Genomic DNA, 23,511 nt, shown 5'->3' with positions numbered 1-23,511 from the left:
TCATCTGACAATCAGTGAGAATTTAAGCTTTTGAAAGCCACCATAGCCTCTTGTTAGTGCTTTGGAATTTAGTAGGCTTGGGAATCTCTCTCTCTCTCTCTCTCTCTCTCTCTCTCTCTCTCTCTCTCTAACTAGTGTAATATAGTACCTTAAAGAGGCTTAAGGGGGCAAGGGATGAACATGAAAGCATCCCAATATATGCCTGTTAAATTTAGTGGATGGATGTTAAGAACTAAAGGCTTAGGTTCTCCAGGTCCCTCTATAGGCCACAATGTTTGGTTCATGTTTTAGGCACCTGTACAGGTGGCATGAGCTGTTGTAGTGACTGAGGATACTGTGTTCTTGATGACCTTATCTCTTCTGCTGAATCTCTGTGTGTCACAGAATATCTGGTCATGTTAGTGACATTAATAACAATTTCCGACAGCTTGGTACCAACTGAGAAAGGTAGACAAAGTAACCTTAAGATAGCTACACCTAGATATCTTAAGGTACACCTAAAGACCTGAGCACATTTTCTGTGTGTGTGTGTGTGTGTGTGTGTGTGTGTGTGTAATCAGGTCTACATATATCAAATACAGCTTCTCCACAGGTACACAGATACTTCAAGTGATATGTTCATCTGTGTGGGACATTCCTGCTTTGTTTCTCATCTTATTAGAGTTTCACTGCTGTGAAAAGACACCATGACCAAGGCAACTCTTATAAGGACCACATTTAATTGGGGCTGGCATACTGGTTCAGAGTTTCAGTCCATTGTCATCAAGGCAGGAACCTGGTAGCATCTCTGCAGGCATGGTTGTGGAGGAGCTGAGAGTTCTACAGCTTATCTTAAAGATGCTAGCAGAATACTGACTTCCAGGCAGGTAGGTTGAGGGCCTTAAAACCCACACCCACAGTGACACACCTACTCCAACAAGGCCCCACCTTCTAATATGACACTCCCTGGACTGGTCATATAGAAACCATCACACTTACTATTTGGTGCCTTTGCTGCTTGTTGTTACTTTGTGTTGTGTCTGTAGAGCTGACAAACACATAGAACTTCATGGAAAGATAAACAGTCGTGGCCTGACCTGTTTGTCAAATCCTAACATTTAGAATGATAGGTTTTTTTTTTTTTTTTAAATATTAGGTCATTGTGACAATATAACAATGAAGATAACCATGTTGAATTCATCCCAGCAGGCCAATGGATTTGAGAGTGGTTCTTATCTAAATGGACAGGGTTATAAGATGAGAGATTAGGATCCTTACAATATCATTGACATTTCTTATTATCCTTTAGGAGCCTGTGTGATAACCTTGACAATCCTAAAGAGTAAAGCCTACTATTTCTTTCTAGCATTCTGGTACTTGTTTCTCAGAGTCTTGCTTGGAGATAATAATCAAAAATAGAGAGTGAGAACTTGCTATAAGAACTTTATTTGGATATAAAGGAAGAGAAATCTCAAGGACATAACATGGCACAAAAAGCTGTATTCTTCAAGTTCTTAATTCAGATGACAAACATATTGCTCTTGTTCTCAGTGCTCAGGGGCAGCAGAGTTGGAAGATGTGGCTACGGTAATATCAGGACCCAGAAATCTGTTCTCCAATAACACAGCCTGTGAGTCTGCAATAGCAGGTCAAGCCTGATTTCCCATCTAGGGATAATGAGATCATGTACAGTACTTAGTGTCTTTGTCAGCAGGGCAGAAGAGATCTTGGCAAGATATGTTCTGGGTAAAGTCGGAAGATGTGGCCACAGTAATGGCAGGCCACAGAAAGCCATTCTCCAAATCCAGAGCCTGTGAGTCTGCAATAGCAGGTCAAGATAGATTTCACATCTGGGAATGCAGAGATCATGTGCAGAACATAGTGTCTTAGTTCCTTGGACACAAGTGATCTTGAGCAAGATATGTGCTGGGTGAAATTGGCTCTCCACATTGATCATTACAGCCAACAGCATGTGCAATCACAATTATTATGAATAAATATACATAATAGTCATCAAGTCTAATAAAGTCTAATAACCATTGTCTTACATGACACCAAAGGTGTTGGGAACAAGGCAGATGGGCAAGTGGGATTGTGGGATTTCACTGGGCTGTGCAGCTTTTGCATAGGAGAGAAAATAAGCATTGGTGAGAGTTGACAGTGCAGAACATGGTGGAAATGTTAGCAAAGCTTACATCTGAATAGAAACTAATACCCAAAACATACAGTCAATACATGCAACTCAGTAATTCAATCCAAGCGATACTAAGAGATATTTCTTAAATTTTAAAGATTATATCATTATCCCTACTCTAATGACAAGAAGATATTTGTGTTTTGGCAAAAGTTGTGTGACTTTCCCCTTAATACTGTTCTTCACAGCTACAACATGGTCAAACTGAAGACCCCTAGAAGGGGGTCTAATGATGTGGTCTCCTCCAGAGCAGCCTTGCCATTAGGGAGTCCATTGCAGCTAGCCCACAATGACAAATCCATACTTTGAAAATTACTTCCATAGTCTCACAAGAGACAGCTATATCAGAGCCCTTTCATCAAAATCTTATTGGCATATGCAATACTGTCTGCATTTGGTGGCTGATTATGTGATGGATCCCCGGGCGGGGCAGTCTCTTGATGGTTCATAATTTCATCTCAGCTCCAAACTTTTTCTCTGGAACTCCTTCAATGGGTATTTTGTTCCCTAATCTAAGGAGGAATGAAGAATCCACGGATTGGTGTTCTTCTTCTTGATTTTCTTGTGTTTTGCAAATTGTATCTTGGGTATTCTAAGATTTTGGGGTAATATCCACTTATCAGTGAGTGTATATCAGGAGAGTTATTTTGTGCTTCAGTTACCTAACTCAGGATAATATCCTCCAGATACATCCATTTGCCCAAGAATTTCATAAATTCATTGTTTTTTAATAGCTGAGTAGTACTCCATTGGGTAAATGTACCACATTTTCTGTATCCATTACTCTGTTGAAGGACATCTGGGTTCTTTCCAGCTCCTGGCTATTATAAATAAGGCTGCTGTGAACATGGTGGAGCATATGTCCTTATTACCAGTTACAATGTCTTCTGGATATATGCCCAGGAGAGGTATTGCTGGAACTTTTGGTAATACTATGTCCAATTTAATGAGGAACTGCCAAGGTGATTTCCAGAGTGGTTGTACAAGCTTGCAATCCCACCAGCAATGGAGGAGTGTTTCTCTTTCTCCACATCCTCACCAGCATCTGCTATCCCCTGAATTTTTGATTTTCGCCATTCTGACTGGTGTGAGGTGGAATCTCAGGGTTGTTTTGATATGCGTTTCCCTGACGATTAAAGATATAAAACATTTTTTTTTAGGTGCTTCTCAGTCCCTAGGTATTCGTAGGTTGAGAATTATTTGATTAGCTCTGTACTGCTTTTTTTAATGGGGTTTTTTGAATTTGTGGAGTCCAGCTTCTTGAGCCCTTTGTACATATTGGATGTTAGTTGTCTAGCAGATGTAGGATTGGTAAAAAAGGTAACATTATCCTTTGCCTTACAGAGGGTTTGCAATTTTGTGAGGTCCCATTTGTTGATTTTTGATCGTACAACAAAAGCCATTGATGTTCTTTTTTATAATTTTTTCCCTGGTGCCCATATGTTCGAGGCTTTTCCCCAATTTTCCTCCTGAGGCTATGAAGTGCCTGAATGCCTGGCAAATACAGAAGTGGATGCTCACAGTCACCTATTGGATGGAACATAGGTCCCACGGTCGTGGAGCTAGAGAAAGTACCCAAGGTACTGCAGGGATCTGTAAGCTGATAAGTGGAACAAAAATATGAACTAACTTGTAACCCCAGAGCGTATGTCTCTAACTGCATATGTAGCAGATGATAGCCTAGTTGGCCATCATTGGGAAGAAAGGCCCCTTGGAATTTAGAACTTTATATGTCCTAGTATATGAGAACACCAGGACCAAGAATTGGGAGTGGGTAGGTAGGGGAGCGGCGGGGGGGGGGAGGGGGCAGACAGAGGGTATATGGGAGTTTGGGATAGCATTTGAAATATAAATGAAGAAAATATCTAACAAAATTTGGAAAAAAAGAAAGATACTTTCATTACTTACAGACCCTTTTGGTTTGCAATGAGCACAGAGCAAGAGAGATAGCACTCTTCTGTTCAGCTGAAACATCTTGGACAGATTTCCTCTATTTTAAGGTGACTTGTGATGTCTTAATATTTGTGGTTAATTTCTATTGTATACCTAAAACACATGTGGTGAAAGGACAGTTAAGTAATTTGTAAAAGCTCTAGTTAAAGCAGGGCTTCCCAGAAGGAATTCTTATTTATCTAGTCCAGGACTAGATGACACCCATTTGCCCATTGTTGCTCAATTTAAGGAACTTGTACTGCATAGCTCTGTGGCTGAGGCTTAATCACTGGTTTCAGAAAGTATGAAAGAGTACACTGGAAATGTGTGTCCTACAAAACAGGGCTTATGCTTTATGACAATGACTAGAATACATATTCAGTGAACATGTAAATAAGGATTTGAAAACTAGTTCTCAGTGAATCTCCTCAGGACCTCATTTACAACCACTAGAATTACTTAGGACATTCAACAGGGTAAGGATATTGCACTATAGTGAGATTGTACAATTCACATGTGAGACTGTGAAGGTTCTAACAGAGTGATTGGAGTACATTTATCAAGTCATTCTTTGAAAGGACAGCACGCAAACTTTCTTGGCCACTAAATAAGGCTAAACAGGTATCTAGAGCCATATGAGCAAAACACTCATGCCCTTGTTCCTTGAGACATAATGTCTTCTGCATGTCCCACTGGCTGGCAGATGGCAAAGAGATTGGAACTAGCTAGTCTTAGGAAGTGATGTGTGCTTAGATGCATTATGCCTAAGCTGTACTTGTCATTTATAAGGACAATGTTAGGCACAGCATGATCAGAATGGACATTCCATGCTGGAGATGCACTTTCTACCATATAGTGCCTAAGAGGAAAAACAGTGCTTTGAGATGACCTCAAATCCTCTGACACTGCTATCAAAATGCAGGTTTGTCCTAGGTAATCTTATGCATAAACTTTTTCATTTCTTGACCAGGAGCAAAATCTCACACTTGTCAACATGCTGCATTAGCCTCCAAGATTTGATGTGGTAATATTTCATTTTCTCCTTCTGAGATGATGCTGTGGCCAGAGTGGTTAATTTCTACTAAAATTGATGTATAGCAATCATACTCACAAAGTTATGTCATTCAAAAGTGGAGTCTTCTTGCAGGGGATTGGGATAAAAAGGAAGAGTCTCCAGGGATAGTGTGGTTTTCTTATAAAAGAGACTCAGGGAATCACCTTGTCCTTTTTACAGGGGCTGACATTTTCTAGAAATATTCATTTATAAACCAGTAAATGGACCAGCACCACATAGTAAATCTTTTATCACATTCACCTGAGACTTCATATCTCCAAGAACTGCAGGAAATTGGTACCATAGGTTATTCATAATACAGTTATTATATGACTTGGTATGTGTACTCCTATTATACAAGAGAAAATGGACTAATGCAGGTGTTCACACTGGAACACACCTGCCATACTGTGAGGTAATCTGAGTCTTGTTGAGAGAACCACAGGGAAAGAACTGGGGTTCTTTACACTGATAAATCTGACATATATAGGCAGTTCTCTTGGGGAAAAATGTTTTGGCTTATAATGTTTACAAATATCCGTCATCAAAACACACTCTTCTTCAAATAGGTTGATACTGATCCCTTCCTCCTGAGCCATGATGGATGGATGTACTCTGCTCATCTGATCTCAGCTTATAGCCAGGCTCATTGTCACTCCTAACACCAGTACCGACTAGGCAACCATGATGGAGAGTATTTCTGTGGTAAACTGTCTAAATCCTAGAGAACCACTCATCTCTGTGTCCATGGCACTGATCAATGTCCAAGTGGAAAATATGAGTTAGAACACATGTATGTGTGTTGTTTGAAATCCATTTCTTTTTGTAATGATATTTAATAGGTCAGTAGGAAAGTAGAGTATATTAATGTACATACACAGTGAGAATATGTGTGACTTGTGTGGATTATTTTGAATATCAGCTTTTGCTTTGTCAATGCATTGATGAAGTAAGGACTAAATCTTTTCACCTAGTTTCTCAATAATGAGTCTGAAAACAAGTCCTAGATAAGTGGCATAAAGTTCTATACTATTTAAGATGTTTTGATGAACAACTTCTTATTCTTTTTTTTTAATCCAGTTTTCTACAACAGGGATGCAGAGTTAATGTGCAACCCTAGTGAGGTTCAGGTCTCTGACTTTGGGGAAAGGTGTAGTGGGGTCCACTGTATGGCCTTGGTGATTGCTAGAATATGAGAAAGACTAGGAAATGTTTGTTAGTTTTCTGGGATTTTGAACTACAAACCCTTTCTAGAACTGTCCCTAATTCTCTGTGACACCATAGAGGAGCCATTAGGTAAAGAAAGAAAATGAAAGGCCAGGGACACACTTGTATTTTTTTGAATCAACCAGTTTTTCTAGTCATAATTCATTCTTATGGTTTTTAAGAATTTGTGTGAAAAATGCTGAGGCAGGGGTGGTTTCTGAACCTTGAATACAAATTACTTTACCTTACAAGGACTCAAGTTTACACACATGGCAACTGTGATCATTTCTAACACAGAGATTCTGACATGACAGAGCTGGGTATATGTGTTCTGTGTATATACTGTGCATGAGAGTTCCCAGCTGACTCTCAAGATTAACATTATTCAAGGAAACTATCAAAGAACTAGGGTCATACACATCAGGGAGCAGGAAGGCAGTAGAGTAGGTTACAGATCAGGAGCTTTATATTAACACCAAAACTGGGGAGAATCTAGGAACTGGCAAGTGTGTGGACATGTGGTCATTAGCTAGAGAGTTGATGAGAGTGAGAAGAGGGTCACTGTCACCTAAGGGTCCAAGTATTAAGAAGATGGGAAAGTGACCATCTGGGCAACATTAGATTGGAGAATATGTTCCTCTTACATGCAACTTTCTTAAATGATCTGTGGAACTTTGAGTGGCAAAGGAAATTTGGTATAGTACAGAAAAATAGGTTCTTTTAATTCCTTATATTCTCTTTCACGTTGTAGAAAAATTACAGAAAACCAAACTTTCAAATAGAAATAAGCTCTTTATGTTGGAGAATTATCTTTGTGTATTGTAGCTTTGTATATTGTACTTTATTGCCAAGAGATAATCCTTAGTAGATGAATGGGTAAAGAAAATGTGGTATTCATGCATAAACTTTGTGTGTGTGTGTGTGTGTGTGTGTGTCCGTGTGTGTGTGTGTTTATGTTTGTACATAGTGGGACAATAGTCAGCCATAAAAAGGTAGAATTTTTAATAACTGAGATGGTACTGGTAGACATTCACTCTGAAATATCCAGACACACAAAGTGCAGGAATTCATGGTCTCACATATCCAAGAGAAAAAACAATGTAATGGCAGGTGATAATACAATACTTGCTACTAGAGATTGTCAAGTTCAAAGGTTCCTGAGAGGATGTTGGTCAATGGGCAAAATTACATTTAAGTAGGAGCAATGATTTCTTCTGTACTGTTACACAATTACATGGTTGTGAATAATAACGGATTATGTATTTCAAAACATCTATTACAGTAGAATTTTAATGTTTCACCATGACAACATTATAAATATCTTAGGCGACAGGGATGTTAAGCCCCAAGGTAATCATTTCACAATATGTACTTACACGCATTAACCTTTACCAATATGTAACTAGAATTTTCTCCACTAGAATAGGTCAGGTTAAAAAGAATGAAATTTTGCAATTTACAAAAACATTTTGTTCCTAAACTTCAAAAGGGGTAGGAATAATACATGAGCTTATTGCATCCATGGTGGGGACTTTGCAACAGGGACAGGTGTTGGAATAAACTCTGGAGACCAAGATAGGAGAGCTTTTTATCTGTGTAAAGTAGTGGAGAGGCCTTGGAGAACATTAGTAGGGAGGTTGGTCAATGTGATGGTGTCATGTGTTTGCCGATTGACACTTACTGAAATTATGGTCACTGTTCCTGGAAACAGACAACCTTTCCCCCTAGATTAATACATTTCAGAATGATGACCCCACATTTGTCTTGATCATTACCTTTATTTTGCCCAGGTCACAAGCGACTAATTAAAGACAGAAATGTCTTAAGGGAAATTGGTAACTGCCTATTATGTTTGCAACCCACTAATCAGTATTCCATAATATTTGAGGCTAAAATTGTTATACTGGTTAGAGTTCGATATTCTCTACTAGCTCAATCAGTGGATCTTATCTGTCAAGGTTGCTGTAACAATAACCATGTAAGATGCTTCTAGCATCCTCTTCTTCAAAGTCTGATTGGGATATTCAATTCTCCCAGCATGGTTCCATCCCTATGTCTGCTGGGTACCCACTCCCTCTGTGCAACCAGAAGCAGCAATCTATAAGTTCTTTGCCACCACTGCTGTCCCTTCACAAGGACATAGTTTTTCCTTAAAGATGTGGGGTGATTTAGAGCCTGACTTGTAGCATGCTATAGCATGTCTGGAGACTAAGGCTGCAAAAGAACTGTCTACTGACTTTTTTATTTATCGTGGATATCTCCTTCCAATGCTATAAAGTACTACACTGGAGTATACCTTGCAGAGCACACTGGAGTCATGAGACATGTGCATTTCATTATATGAAGAAGTTTTCTGTATAAAAAAACCATGTTTTTCTCAACATTTTGTGTGATGTGGGCCTTTGTTTTGCTGTATATTGATTTTACTATATTTAGGTATAGGCCTTGAATTCCTGATCTTTCCAAGACATTTAAAATGAAGGGATGGTGAATTTTGTCAAGTGTTTTCTCAGCATCTAATGAGATGATTTTTTTGTTTTGCTTTGAATTTGCTCATATAGTGAATTTCAATGATAGATATCCATATATTGAACCATCCCTGCATCCTTGGGATGCAGCCTACTTGATCATGATGAATGTTTGGATATGTTTTTGGATTTGGTTTACAAGATTTTATTGAGTATTTTGCATTAATATTTATAAGGGAAATTGATCTGAAGTCCTCTTTTTTTGTTGGGATTCTGTGTGGTTTCTTTATCAGCATAATTGTGGCTTCATGGAAGGAACTGGGTAGTGTTCCTTCTGTTTCTATTTTGTGGAGTATTTTGAAGAGTATTGATATTAGGTCTTATTTAAGGTCTGATGGAATTCTGCACTAAACCATCTGGTCCTGGGTTTTGTTTTGTTTTGTTTTGTTTTGTTTTGTTTTTTGTTTGTTTGTTGTCTGTTTGTTGGTTTTTGGGGGTGTTGGAGACTGTAATGACTGCTTCTATATCTTTGAGGGTATGGGACTGTTTAAATAGTATATCTGATTCTGATTTAACTTTGGTAACTGGTTTCTCTGGAGAAAATTATTCATTTCATTCAGAATTTCCATTTTTATTGAGTATAGGTTTTTGTATTAGAATGAGATTAATTTTTAAATACCTAGGATACTGTTGTTATGTCTCCCTTTTCATTTCTGATTTTATTAATTTGAATACTGTCTCTGTGCCCACTGGTTAGTCTTGCTGAGGGTTGCTCTTCCTTGGAAACAAACTTAAAGCAATTCCACTAAAATCAGGGACTACACAAGGTTGTCCACTCTTTCCCTATCTAGACAATATAGTACTTGAAGTCAGAGCCACAGCAATTATATCACAAAAGGAGGTCAAAGGGATACAAATTGGAAAGGAATAAGTGAAAATATCACTATTTGAAGATGATATGATAGTATTCTTAACTGATCCCAAAAATTCCACCAGAGACCTCCTAAATCTGATCAACAACTTCAGAGAAGTGGCTGTATATAAAAAATATCTCAAGCAAATCAATAGTATTCCTCTACTCAAAGGATAAATAGGCTGAAAAAAATTAGGGAAAAAGCACTCTTCACAATAGTCACAAATAATATATGATATCTTGGTGTACTGTAACCAAGCAAATGAAAGGTCTGGATGACAAGAACTTCAAATTCTGAAGGAGAAAATTGAAGATCTCAGAGGATGGAAAGAATCCCCATGCTCATGGATTATCAGTATTAATATAGTAAAAACGGGCATCTTGCCGAATAATTCTATAGATTAATGGAATCCCTGTCACAATTCCTACACAATCCTTTATAGAGTTAGAAAGAACAATTTGCATATTCATCTGGAATAAAAAAAATCCAGGATAACAAAAAGTATGCTCAACAATAACAGAAGTTCTTGGAAAAATCACCATACCTTCTGTCAAGCTGTACTGTAGAACAATTATGATAAAAAACTGTAAGGTTTTGGTACAGAGATACAAAGATAGATTAATGGAACAGAATTGAAGACCCATAAATGAACCAACACACCTATGCTCACTTGAATTTGACAAGGAATCTAAAACTATCCAGTGGAGAAAGAAATAGCATTGTCAACTAATGGTGCTGGCTCAACAGGTGGTTATCATGTAGAAGCATACAAATTGATCACTTCTTATCTTCTTATACAAAGCTCAAGTCCAATATGATCAAGGACCACATTATAAAACCAGATACAATGAAACGAATAGAAGAGAAAGTAGGGGAAAAACCTCAAAAACATGCGCCAAGTGGTAAATTTCCTGAAAAGAACACCTATGACTTATGCTCTAAGATAAACAATGGAAAAAAATGGACCTCATAACATTGCAAAGCTTCTGTAAGGCAAAGGACACTGTAAATAGGCCAAATTGCATTTAAGATTGGGAAAGGACCTTACCAATCCTACCTGTGATAGAGAGCTAATGTCTAATATAAGCAAAGAACTCAAGATGTTCAGACTCTTTAGAATCAAGTAACTCTATTAAAAATGTGGTACAGAGCTAAACAAAGAATTCTCAACTTAGAAATATTAAATGGCCAAGAAATACCTAGAGGATTGTACATCATCCTTAGTCATTAGGGAAATGCAAATCAAAACTAGAGTGAGATTTGACTTTACATCATTCAGAATGTTTAAGATTAAAATCTAATCTGGTAGCATATGCTGTTGAGGATATGGAGTAAGGGGGACACTGCTCAATTGTTGGTGAGATTGCAAGCTGTTACAACAACTCTGGAAATTAGTCTGGCATTTACTTAGAAAATTGCACATAGTATTACCTGATGACCCAGCTATACCACTCCTAGACGTATACCCAAAAATGCTCCAATATATATCAAGGATATATGCTTCACTATGTTAAGTGAAACACTATAATAGCCAGAATCTGGAAAGAGCACAGATGTTCTTTAACCAAAGAATGGTTACAGAAATTGTGGTACATTTAACAATGGAGTACTACTTAGCTGCTAAAAACAATGACTTCATGAAATTCTTAGGAAAATGTATGGAACTAGAAAATATCATCCTTTTTGTCTTATTGACGGTGTCTTTTGGATTGTAGAAGTTTTGCAACTTTACGAGGTCCCATTTATTGATTCTAGATCTTACACTACAAGCCATTGCTGTTCTACTCAGGAATTTTTCCCCTGTACCCATATCTTCGAGGCTTTTCCCTACTTTCTGCTCTATAACTTTCAGTGTCTCTGGTTTTATGTAGAGTTCCTTAATCCACTTAAATTAGACCTTAGTACACGGAGATAGGAATGGATCAATTCGCATTCTTCTACATGATAACCGCCTGTTGTGCCAGCACCATTTGTTGAAGATGCTGTCTTTTTTCCACTGGATGGTTTTAGCTCCCTTGTCAAAGATCAAGTGACCATAGGTGTGTGGGTTCATCTATGGGTCTTCAATTCTGTTTCATTGGCCTACTTGTCTGTCGCTATACCAGTACCATGCAGTTTTTATCACAATTGCTCTGTAGTAGAGCTTTAGGTCAGGCATGGTGATTCCACCAGAGGTTCTTTTATCCTTAAGAAGAGTTTTTTCTATCCTAGGTTTTTTGATATTCCAGATGAATCTGCCCATTGCCCTTTCTAATTTGTTGAAGAATTGAGTTGGAATTTTGATGGGGATTGCATTGAATCTGTAGATTGCTTTTGGCAAGATAGCCATTTTTACTATATTGATCCTGCCAATCCATGAGCATGGGAGATCTTTCCATCTTCTGAGATCTTCTTTAATTTCTTTCTTCAGAGACTTGAAGTTTTATCATACAGATCTTTCACTTCATTAGTTAGAGTCACACCAATATATTTTATATTATTTGTGACTATTGAGAAGAATGTTGTTTCTCTAATTTCTTTCTCAGCCTGTTTATCTTTGTGTACAGAAAGGCCATTGACTTGTTTGAGTTAATTTTATATACAGCTACTTCTTTGAAGCTGTTTATCAGGTTTAGGAGTATTCTGGTGGCATTTTTAGGGTCTCTTATATATACTACCATATCATCTGCAAAAAGTGATATTTTGACTTCTTCCTTTCCAATTTGTATCCCCTTGATCTCCTTTTGTTGTCTAATTGCTCTGACTAGGACTTCAAGTACAATATTGAATAGGTAGGGAGAGAGCCTTGTGTGGTCCCTGATTTTAGTGGGAATGCTTCCAGTTTCTCACCATGTATTTTGATGTTGGCTACTGGTTTGCTGTAGATTGCTTTTATCATGGTTATGTATGGGCCTTGAATTACTGATCTATCCAAGACTTTTATCATGAATGTGTGTTGGATTTTGACAAATGCTTTCTCTGCATCTAATGTGATAATCATGTGGTTTTTGTCCTTGAGTTTGTTTATTACTGAATTACGTTGATGGATTTCCATATATTGAACCATCTCTGCATCCCTGGGATGAAACCTGGTTGGTCAGGATGGATGATTGTTTTGATTTGTTCTTGGACTTGGTTAGCGAGAACTTTATTGAGGGTTTTTGCATCGATATTCATCAGGGAAATTGGTCTGAATTTCTCTATCTTTGTTGGGTCTTTTTGTGGTTTAGGGATCAGAGTAATTGTGGCTTCATAGAATGAGTTCGGTAGAGTACCTTATGTTTCTATTTTGTGGAATAGTTTGTGAAGAACTGGGATAAGAGCTTCTTTGAAGGTTTGATAGAACTCTGAACTAAACCCATCTGGTCCTGGGCTTTTTTTGGTTGGGAGACTATTAATGACTGCTTCTATTTCTTTAGGGGATATAGGACTATTTAGATCATTAACCTGAATTGGATTTAACATTGGTACCTGGTATCTGTCTAGAAACTTGTCCATTTCATCCAGGTTCTCTAGTTTTGTTGAGTATAGCCTTTTGTAGAAGGATTTGATCGTGTTTTGGATGTCTTCAGGATCTGTTGTTATGTCTCCCTTTCATTTCTGATTTTGTTAATTAGTATGCTTTCCCTGTGCCCTCTAGTGACTCTGGCTAAGGGTTTATCTATCTTGTTGATTTTATCAAAGGACCAGCTCCTCAATCGGTTGATTCTTTGAAAAGTTCTTCTTGTTTCCACTTGGTTGATTTCACCCCTGAGTTTGATTATTTCCTGCTGTCTACTCCTCTTGGGTGAATTTGCTACCTTTTTTCCTACAGCTTTTAGGTGTGTTGTCAAGCTGCTAGTGTGTGTTCTCTCTAGTTTCTTTTTGGAGGCACTCAGAGCTATGAGTTATTCTCTTAGAAATGCTTACATTGTGTCCCATAAGTTTCGGTATGTTGTGGCTTCATTTTCATTAAATTCCAAAAAGTCCTTAATTTCTTTCTTTATTGCTTCCTTGACCAAGGTATCATTGAAAAGAGTGTTGTTCAGTTTCCACATGAATGTTGGCTTTCTATTATTTATTTTGTTGTTGAATATCAGCCTTAGTCCATGGTGATCTGATAGGATGCATGGGACAATTTCAATATTTTTTTATATGTTGAGGCTTGTTTTGTGACCAATTATGTGTTCAGTTTTCGAGAAGGTCCCATGAGGTGCTGAGAAGAAGGTATATCCTTTTGTTTTAGGATAAAATGTTCTGTAGATATCTGTTAGATCCATTTGTTTCATAACCTCTGTTAGTTTCACTGTGTCCCTGTTTAGTTTCTGTTTCCATGATCTGTCCATTGGTGAAAGTGGTGTGTTGAAGTCTCCCACTATTATTGTGTGAGGTACAGTGTGTGCATTGAGCTTTACTAAAGTTTCTTTAATGAATGTGGCTGCCCTTGGAGCATAAATATTTGGAGCATAAATATTTAGAATTGATAGTTCCTCTTGGAGGATTTTACCTTTGATGAGTATGAAGTGCCCCTCCTTGCTTTTTTGATGACTTTGGGTTGGAAGTTGATTTTATTAGATAGTTGAATGGCTACTCCAGCTTCTTTTTTCAGACCATTTGCTTGGAAAATTTTTTTCCAACCTTTCATTCTAAGGTAGTGTCTATCTTTTTCTCTGACATGAGTTTCCTGTAAGTAGCAAAATGTTGGGTCCTGTTTGTGTAGCCAGTCTGTTAGTCTATGTCTTTTTATTAAGACCACCAACAGATTGGGAAAGGATTTTTACCTATCCTAAATCAGAAAGGGACTAATATCCAATATATATAAAGAACTCAAGAAGGTGGACTCCAGAAAATCATATAACCCCATTAAAAATGGGGCTCAGAGCTGAACAAAGAATTCACCCAGAGGAATACCGAATGGCATAGAAGCACCTGAAAAAAATGTTCAACATCCTTAATCATCAGGGAAATGCAAATCAAAATAACCCTGAGATTCCACCTCACACCAGTCAAAATGGCTAAGATCAAAAATTCAGTTGATGGCAGATGCTGGTGAGGATGTGCAGAAAGAGGAACACTCCTCCATTGATGGTGGCATTGCAAGCTTGTACACCACTCTGGAAATCAGTCTAGCAGTTCCTCAGAAAATTGGACATAGTACTACAGGACGATCCCCCGATACCTCTCCTGGGCATATATCCAGAAGATGTTCCAACAAGTAAGAAGCACACATTCTCCATTAAGTTCATAGCAGCCTTATTTATAATAGCCAGAAGCTGGAAAGAACACAGAAGCCTCTCAACAGAGGAATCGATACAGAAAATGTGGTACATTTACACAATGAAGTAGTACTCAGCTATTAAAAAGAATGAATTTATGAAATTCCTAGGCAAATGAATGGACCTGTAGGGCATCATCCTGAGTGAGATAACCCAATCTCAAAGGAACTCACACAATATGTCCTCACTGATAAGTGGATATAGCCCAGAAACTTAGGATACCCAAGATATAAGATACAATTTGCTAAACACATGAAACTCAAGAAGAATGAAGACCAAAGTGTGGACACTTTGCTACTTCTTAGAATTGGGAACAAACCACCCATGGAAGGAGTTACAGAAACAAAGTTTGGGGCTGTGATGAAAGGATGGACCATATAGAGACTGCCATATCCGGGGACCCATCCCATAATCAGCTTCCAAACTCTGACACCATTGCATACTCTAGCAAGATGTTGCTGAAAGGACCCAGATATAGCTGTCTCTTATGAGACTATGCCGGGGCCTAGCAAACACAGAAGTGGATGCTCACAGTCAGCTATTGGATGGATCACAGGGCCCCTAATGGAGGATCTAGAGAAAGTTACCCAAGGAGCTAAAGGGATCTGCAATCCTATAGGTGGAACAACATTATGAACTATCCAGTACTCCAGAGCTCTTGACTCTAGCTTCATATATATCAAAAGATGGCTTAGTTGGCCATCACTGGAAAGAGAGGCCCATTGGACTTGCAACCTTTATATGCTCTAGTACAGGGTAACGCCAGGGCCAAAAATTTGGAGTGGGTGGGTAGAGGAGTGGGGGGAGGTTATGGGCAACTTTTGGGATAGCATTGGAATTGTAAATGAGGAAAATACCTAATAAAATATTTTTTAAAAAAGAAAATATCATCCTGAATGTGTTAACCCAATCACAAAAGAACACACAGGGTATGCACTCACTGAAAGGAAATATTAGCCCAAATTCCCAGATTACTCAAAATACCACTCACAGAGCACATAAAGGTTAAGAAAAAGGAAGACAAAAGTTTGTATGCTTAAGTCCTTCTTAGAAGGTGGAAAAATACTCATGGAAGACAATATGGATATTAAGTGTGGATCAGAGACTGAAGAAAAGGCCATCCATAGACTGCCCCACCTGGGGAACCGTCCCATATACAGACTTCAAACCAAGACACTATTGAGAATACCTAGAAGTTCTTGCTGACAGGAGTCTGATATACCTGTCTCCTGAGAGCATCTGCCAGACCCTGAAAAATACAGGAGCAGATGCTGGCAGCAAACTATTGGACAGAGCACAGGGCCCCCTATGGAGGAATTAGAGAAAGGACTGAAAGAGCTGAAAGGGTTGGCAACCCCATAGGACAAACAACAATGTAAACCAAACAGACCCCCTTTCTCTGAGCTACACATAGAGGGACCCATGGCTCCAGCTGCATAGGTAGCAGAGGATAGTCTTGCCAGGCATCAGTGGGAGTAGAGTCTCTCAGTCTTGTTAAGGCTCTATGCTCAAGTGTCAGCAATGCCAGGGTTGTAAGACGGGAGTGAGTGTGTAGGTGGCTAGGGAAACTCCCTCATTTAAGCAGGAGGAGGAGGGATGGGATTGTGTGTTTTCATGGGTGTTGGATTGGGAAAACAACTGAAAAGTAAAAAAAAAGTCTATTAAAAATGAAGAAAATTATCAGGTCAGTATGGAAGGTGCTCATATTGGTCTTGCTAGAAAACAGATACAAATATAAAGATTACAGAACACTCAGGTCTTCTATAAACAACACAATACTTTCTATATACAAGATCCATGAAATTGCAGTTGGGAAAAATATTGTTGTTAAGCTCTGTCATAAAAACAAATCTAGTTCCTCAGTAAGTACCATTCACATTCAAATAAAATATGTCTCAATTGCCCAACCTCTAGATATTGGAGAAATAGGTGAAGTATCAATCATTCCTCCAAGGTCCTTACTTCCTTGAAATCCCCCTTCGTGAATGGTACTTACTGCCATTTGACCTTTTTCCTTCAGACCCTACAATCTCTCTCTTCTCCCTTCGTCCCTCTTTCAATAAAGACCTCTCAAAATGTGAACTCTGCTAGCTTGGCATGATTTATTCAGTAATAGACCATTTTCAGCTAACAGAGGATGCACATATAAGAGCATACCTCAGGAGCTGGGTGGGGAGGCAACACACACACACATACACACACACACACACAAACTTTGCAGGGCACCACTGGAACTGGGGGAGGGGGCTCAAAAATTGCAATGTACCACTTGAGCTGGGGGCATACACACTGCAGCACAACACTAGACCTGGAGGGTGCACAATGAGCACCACCCCACTGGCCATATATGTGAACACATACATAGCACAGCTAGGGTCTGGGGAACAGGCCCACAGAAAACACACATTCACAAACACATTCACACACTCACTCCCCCACTCACAAACAAATACACACTCACTCACACACTCACACCCACACACAGAGAACCACTGGGACTGGAGGAACACTCACACAATACGTTATTTTTTGGGCTAGGGGTACACACACACACACACACACACACACACACACACGCACGCATGTGCGCGTGCATACCAGTGTACCACTGCAGCTATTCACTGCCTTACCTGGCTTGACTGAGATTTATTTGTCCTCAAAAAGACAAGTGTAAAGTTTTGTTTAGCCAGAGACACCTCTGGAAGATGGTGGGACATTCTGCAAGTAGGCCTAATAGAAGTGAGCTAGTTTTGTACACAGCACAACTATGGGTATTCGAGTACCAGATACCTCCCTTGTGCTTCCTGGTTACCAGGAGGTGAGAGACTTGACCTCACAATAAGCTACCATTTGGGTCCTGCCTTGCTTCACATCAAGAAGCAGTCATGCTCACAGATTGTGGTTTGAAACTTCAAGGCTTGAGTCAAATTAACTTCTCTCACATCAAGGTTGATTTGTCAAACATACTTGGCCATATTGATAGAAAATAAACACATTTGCTTTTTAATGTGGAAAGTGATGAAATTATGCATATGGAGAGGGGTGGTGTATTAATTCAGGCTGAGCATTTACAGACAATTATTTCACATTAAGTTTTTGTCTGTTCTTCCTCTGTCTAGAAGAACTATCTTAGTGTTGGGGATGAGAAGCATGGTTTTTAATAGACACCTGCATCACACAGGGAAGCAAAGGCCTGAAGAGGGGTGAACAACATGTGGAAATTCTCCAATCCCAGACCGAACTTGTTTATAACATGCAACTTTATCCTAACCCAGCCCTGTCATTCCCTAATCCAGCACAAACTTCCTCTTTGGATCAAGTCATTATTACAGATCAACCACCAGCTACTTTTAAGAAACCCTCAAATTGCAGAGCAGGCAAATAATGACCAGAGAAAGGTTTAGGTAAGGAGAACAGAGGGATGTTGGTGTTTTTAAAAAGTCAAGAGAATTATGTCTGGTTCCTACTGCATCTATTGTATATTAGTATCACTGAAGCTAATGAGAGGGGATTGGAGCTACTCTTAGTATAGTAAAATTATGCCATGGAAGTGATGAATAAAGTAATAATCCTGAGTTTATCATTCCCTACCATATGTGTTTACTGAGATGGTACACAGAATTCCACAAATATGTACAGTTACTGTATCTGGTTTTATTTTAAAATCCCTTCTGTATGCCAGTTCAGGGAATGTTCTGAGGAAAAACTAGCAAAGGGAATAACATTTGAAATGCAAATAAAGTAAGTATTTATATGTCCGCCTAGGTAAAAAAATGTGGATTTTCACAGCACAGCAGTGGGAGTGAGGCATTCTACCGTGAGTCCAAAGAATTCATTCTCCAGCCTCAAATCTCATTGCTGGGACCTCCATACAAATGCCTTTGTCAAAACGGTTCATATATTATAGATTTCTGCTCATCTGGTTACTTCATCTTCCTGTGACGAAAAATAAATCCTGAGTAAGATGAATTATTTTCTCTTACGAAATCCTCCTTTCTCAGTTCTCAGGATGGGTTAAGCCCTGATGCTTGTCATTTGTTTTCTAGGATAAAGATGTACAGCTGGGTTACAGAATTTCCAAGAGACTTCACTCAGAGATTAGCCACACAGCACCCTTCAGACAGTTTCCAGTGAGAGCAATAGGGCGATGGTGCAAGGGACTTGAGTCTCATTGTTGTTGATTCTAAGAATAGAATCCAAAAAGCAACTTGACCCCTCACCACTGATACTCACATCATCTTAGAATGAGAAGAACCATAGACCCAAAGGCTAGTATGTTCCACAAGTTGTTCTTCATGTGGTGGTTAGAAACAGCTACTCCCTGCTTTCTTCTAGGTGGGCATGGGGCACCATGTTCAGGTATCAAGTTACCAACTCCTTTCTATGAGAGAGCAAGCAGTACACCTAATGAATCCACTGTAGCAAATGAACTCCACTGTTGAGCAATAACTTGGAGAAATCTATGAAATGAGACCCATGTTCTGACCTAAAAAGTTTGGGGAACCTTGACTAGGCTCACATTCTGTTGCCCCCAGCAGCTGAGTGTGCCCAAGCCTAGTGACATCTATGTGAAATTACTCACCAATGAGGACTAAGCCTGTTTCCAGAATCTGAGATGACCAAATCAAATATCTGAATTATAGACATGTAAGCTCCAACTGTAACCAGTAAGTCAGTCCCAGGACTGCATGGGTCCCTCTCACCTAAGAAGTAGGGCAGGAATCTGGTCATGGTCAGCAGTTCAGGAGGAAATCATCTGGGGATCCTCACATTTGCATAAGAGACTCTGAGTGTGCTCTCCAAGGTCACTTTGACAAGAGAGATAAGGTGCTCTCTGTTTCATAATTGTAATTCCTTGGATTCAAGTCCGTGTAGAATCCTACCCAGGAGGCAGCACCTGGCACTATATAAGGCACTGAGCTCAAGTCCCTCTGCATCTCTGCACCTCACCAGGCTTCAGTCATGAGGATCCATTACCTTATCTTCGCATTTCTCTTGGTGCTGCTCTCTCCACTTGCAGTTGAGTCATGGGAGTAGGATGGTTCCAAATTGAAATGAGAGACATCACCATACAGTGTGTGTGTGTGTGTGTGTGTGTGTGTGTGTGTGTGTGTGTGTATTTTCTGTCCCTTAATCTTTGTGTGTTGGTCTGCCTCCCTCTCACGTTATGGATGTGAGTGTGTGTCTGTTCGTCTGTGCATGCAGAGTCTTTCTGTCTCCATGTGTGTAAGCACTTCTTCCTGTATATATGTCCATCTCTAGATTTTTGTCTGTGTCTCTACTTTTTTTTTTTTGGATACCCTCTTTACTTTGCATTTTTCTTTCTTTCTTCTAAGCATTTTAGAAAATATGTATTGTGTGACTACTAACACAAACCAAGGACTCTTACTTTTTCCCTTGAAGTAGCCTAAGGTAGACTCATTCTCTGCTGATCTGCAGTACTTGACTTCCATTTCCTAACTACTGACCCTAATCTTAAGATTATCAAATGAGTGTCTTATAGGTAGCTTAAAAATAACAACATGAAGAATGTTTGATTCTTACCTGAAAAGAATGGTATTAATTTAGAAATATTTATATATAAGGAGTAGAGTCACTGCCTATTCTAGAGAACTCTTCCGAAAATCCAGCCCTACCTGGGATTGAAAACTTCCTCTCTCCCTACTCCATAGAATACCTTTAAGCACACAGTGTCTACAGGGGTATTGAGGCTCATAGCTCAGAAGAGGCTATGAAACCCAGTCTCCCAATCTCTTCCTTAAGTATATTTTCTGGAAAAGATGTATATTCTTTCAAATTATGTGTACATGTGTATGGATTTGTGTATAGGTATGTGCCAAGTTTTACAGTACCCACAGTGGTCATAAAAGGACATCTAATCTCTCAGAGATGGGGTTATATATACAGGTATATGGGCTGCCTGATATGGTACTAGGATGTTATCTCAAATCCTCTGCAGGAGCAGTATGCACTCCTAAATGCTGAGCCTTTTTTCCCGGTTTCAAGCTGTATTTCATACTTGAGATTAGACAAACAGAATAATAGAGTTTGACATCTCAAGAGAGGGAGCTAAAACAACTAATGAGCTGGAGAGGAATTGATGAACACATCTTACACCAAACTCTGGCCTCTATATGTGTGTGCACACATGCATATTCATGTGCACAGTCCCACTCAGTGTCTGTTTTAGATACTAGAACAAGGGACATATGTGTGGAAAACAAAGACAGGGCTGCTGAGAAGCAGCTAGGGACTCACACAGAATCTTTCCTGAGCTCCTGCCTGCTGGACCTGAAAACTCCAATCAGTCAGGTGTGGAGCAGACCCTTCAACATTTGGGTTCTAGGAAAACCAGCACCCCCTCTACACTGCAATAGTGGCTGTCTCTTTCAAGATATGGAATTAGCCCAACTAAAACAGACATTCTTGATTTGGGGGAAAAGCCTGCTGTGATAAACTCATCGTAAGAAAACATTGGTATGTATTTCTGACCTGGAACTTTCAATTCTAATGTGTGGTTTTTCTTACTTATCTTTCAGATTTTAGCCAAAATATCAACAAACGAGTACCTTGCCGGATGTTAGGAGGCAAATGCCTGCATCGGTGCACGGGCACACCTCTTAAGAATGGAGGTTGTAAAGTTTTTTATCTCACATGCTGCAAGATAGTGTAGAGAAGAAGTCAAAGATCCTGTGAACCAAATAAAACAGCAGAATTTGCTCCTCCCGGAAGACGGACAAAATTTAAGCCAAATTAAAGTTTCTTGATTAAATGAAAACAACTGTTGCCTTAGACCCGTGTGAGCTTGCAGTTTCTTTTCTCTTGTTGTGAATTCTAAAATCCTTGCAGAAGTCAATCAATGACATAAACAGGGCTCTCTTATGTTTCCAGATCTTATGGCTATCTGTTCCTGTCTCTGTTATGCTAGTGAATTTCCTGTAGCCAGCACACACAGCCATCCTGCCTGCCTTCTTCATCCCTTTGCCTCCTAAACCACTGCTTCATCCATCCAATCCCAAGGCAAGACAAAGATGGTGACCTCAGCTTCCCTTAAGCTTGTGTCTCTTAGTCATTTATGTCTTGTGTTGACCCACACTACTGTCTCGCCAGTGAAAATGCATGCAAGCCATTCGGATCCTTCTGCAGTAAAGCTTTAATACATCTCGAGAGATAGATGATCAGCTTCAGGAGAGGAGACCCAGACAGCAGAAAAACCTTCCCTTTTATAGGCTGCGAAAAACGGTTGGAAATGTGCACCACCCGGATTGGCTGCTCACTATCAGTCAGTTAACACCACGAGAGAGGCAGGGCTCAGGTAATGGAAAGATACCCTGACGCCTGGCACACTTATTGAGGATTTTTGCATCTATATTCATAAGGGAAATTGGTCTGAAGTTCTCTATCTTTGTTGGGTCTTTTTGTGGTTTAGGTATCAGAGTAATTGTGGCTTCATAGAATGAGTTGGGTAGAGTACCTTCTGTTTCTATTTTGTGGAATAGTTCGTGAAGAACTGGGATTAGATCTTCTTTGAAGGTCTGATAAAACTCAGCACTAAACACTTTTTGGTTTTTTGGTTGGGAGACTATTAATGACTGCTTCTATTTCTTTAGGGGATATAGGACTATTTAGATCATTAACCTGATCTTGATTCAACTTTGGTACCTGGTATCTGTCTAGGAACTTCTCCATTTCATCCAGGTTCTCCAGTTTTGTTGAGTATAGCCTTTGGTAGAAGGATCTGATGGTGTTTTGGATGTCTTCAGGATCTGTTGTTATGTCTCCTTTTTCATTTCTGATTTTGTTAATTAGGATGCTTTCCCTGTGCCCTCTAGTTAGTCTGGCTAAGGGTTTATCTATATTGTTGATTTTCTCAAAGAACCAGCTCCTTGATTGGTTGATTCTTTGAATAGTTTTTCTTGTTTCCACTTGGTTGATTTCACCCCTGAGTTTGATTATTTCTTGCAGTCTACTCCTCTTGGGTGAATTTGCTACCTCGTTTTCTAGAGCTTTTAGGAGTGTTGTCAAGCTGCTAATGTGTGCTCTCTCTAGTTTCTTTTTGGAGGCACTCAGAGCTATGAGTTATTCTCTTAGAAATGCTTTCATTGTGTCCCAGAAGTTTGGGTATGTTGTGGCTTCATTTTCATTAAACTCCAAAAAGTCCTTAATTTATTTCATTATTGCTTCCTTAACCAAGGTATCATTGAGAAGAGTGTTGTTCAGTTTCCACGTGTGTGTTGGCTTTCTTTTTTTTTATTAGGTATTTTCCTAGTTTACATTTCCAATGCTATCCCCAAAATCCCCCATACCCACCCCCCCAATCCCCTCCCCACCCACTCCCCCTTTTTAGCCCTGGTGTTCCCCTGTACTGGGGAACATAAAGTTTGCAATTCCAAAGGGCCTCTCTTTCCAGTGATGGCTGAATAGGCCATCTTTTGATACATATGCAGCTAGAGACGAGAGCTACGGGGTACTGGTTAGTTCATATTGTTGTTCCACCTATAGGGTTGCAGTTCCCTTTAGCCCCTTGGGT

At 39.3% G+C, this 23,511-nt stretch overlaps 1 pseudogene; it reads right to left on the bottom strand.

Moving 5' to 3' along the window:
• Positions 1-1,533: 1,533 nt before the first annotated feature.
• LOC147002502 (neutrophil antibiotic peptide NP-2-like) overlaps positions 1,534-23,511 on the bottom strand; it is a 28,683-nt pseudogene continuing 6,705 nt past the window's right edge.

The sequence above is a fragment of the Mus caroli genome, unplaced genomic scaffold (genome assembly GCF_978045245.1).
Source record: "Mus caroli unplaced genomic scaffold, Mus_caroli_1 scaffold_10, whole genome shotgun sequence".
Taxonomy (NCBI): Eukaryota; Metazoa; Chordata; class Mammalia; order Rodentia; family Muridae; genus Mus; species Mus caroli.
Note: the sequence above shows the minus strand (reverse complement) of the source record. Positions and strands in the feature narration are given on the sequence as shown.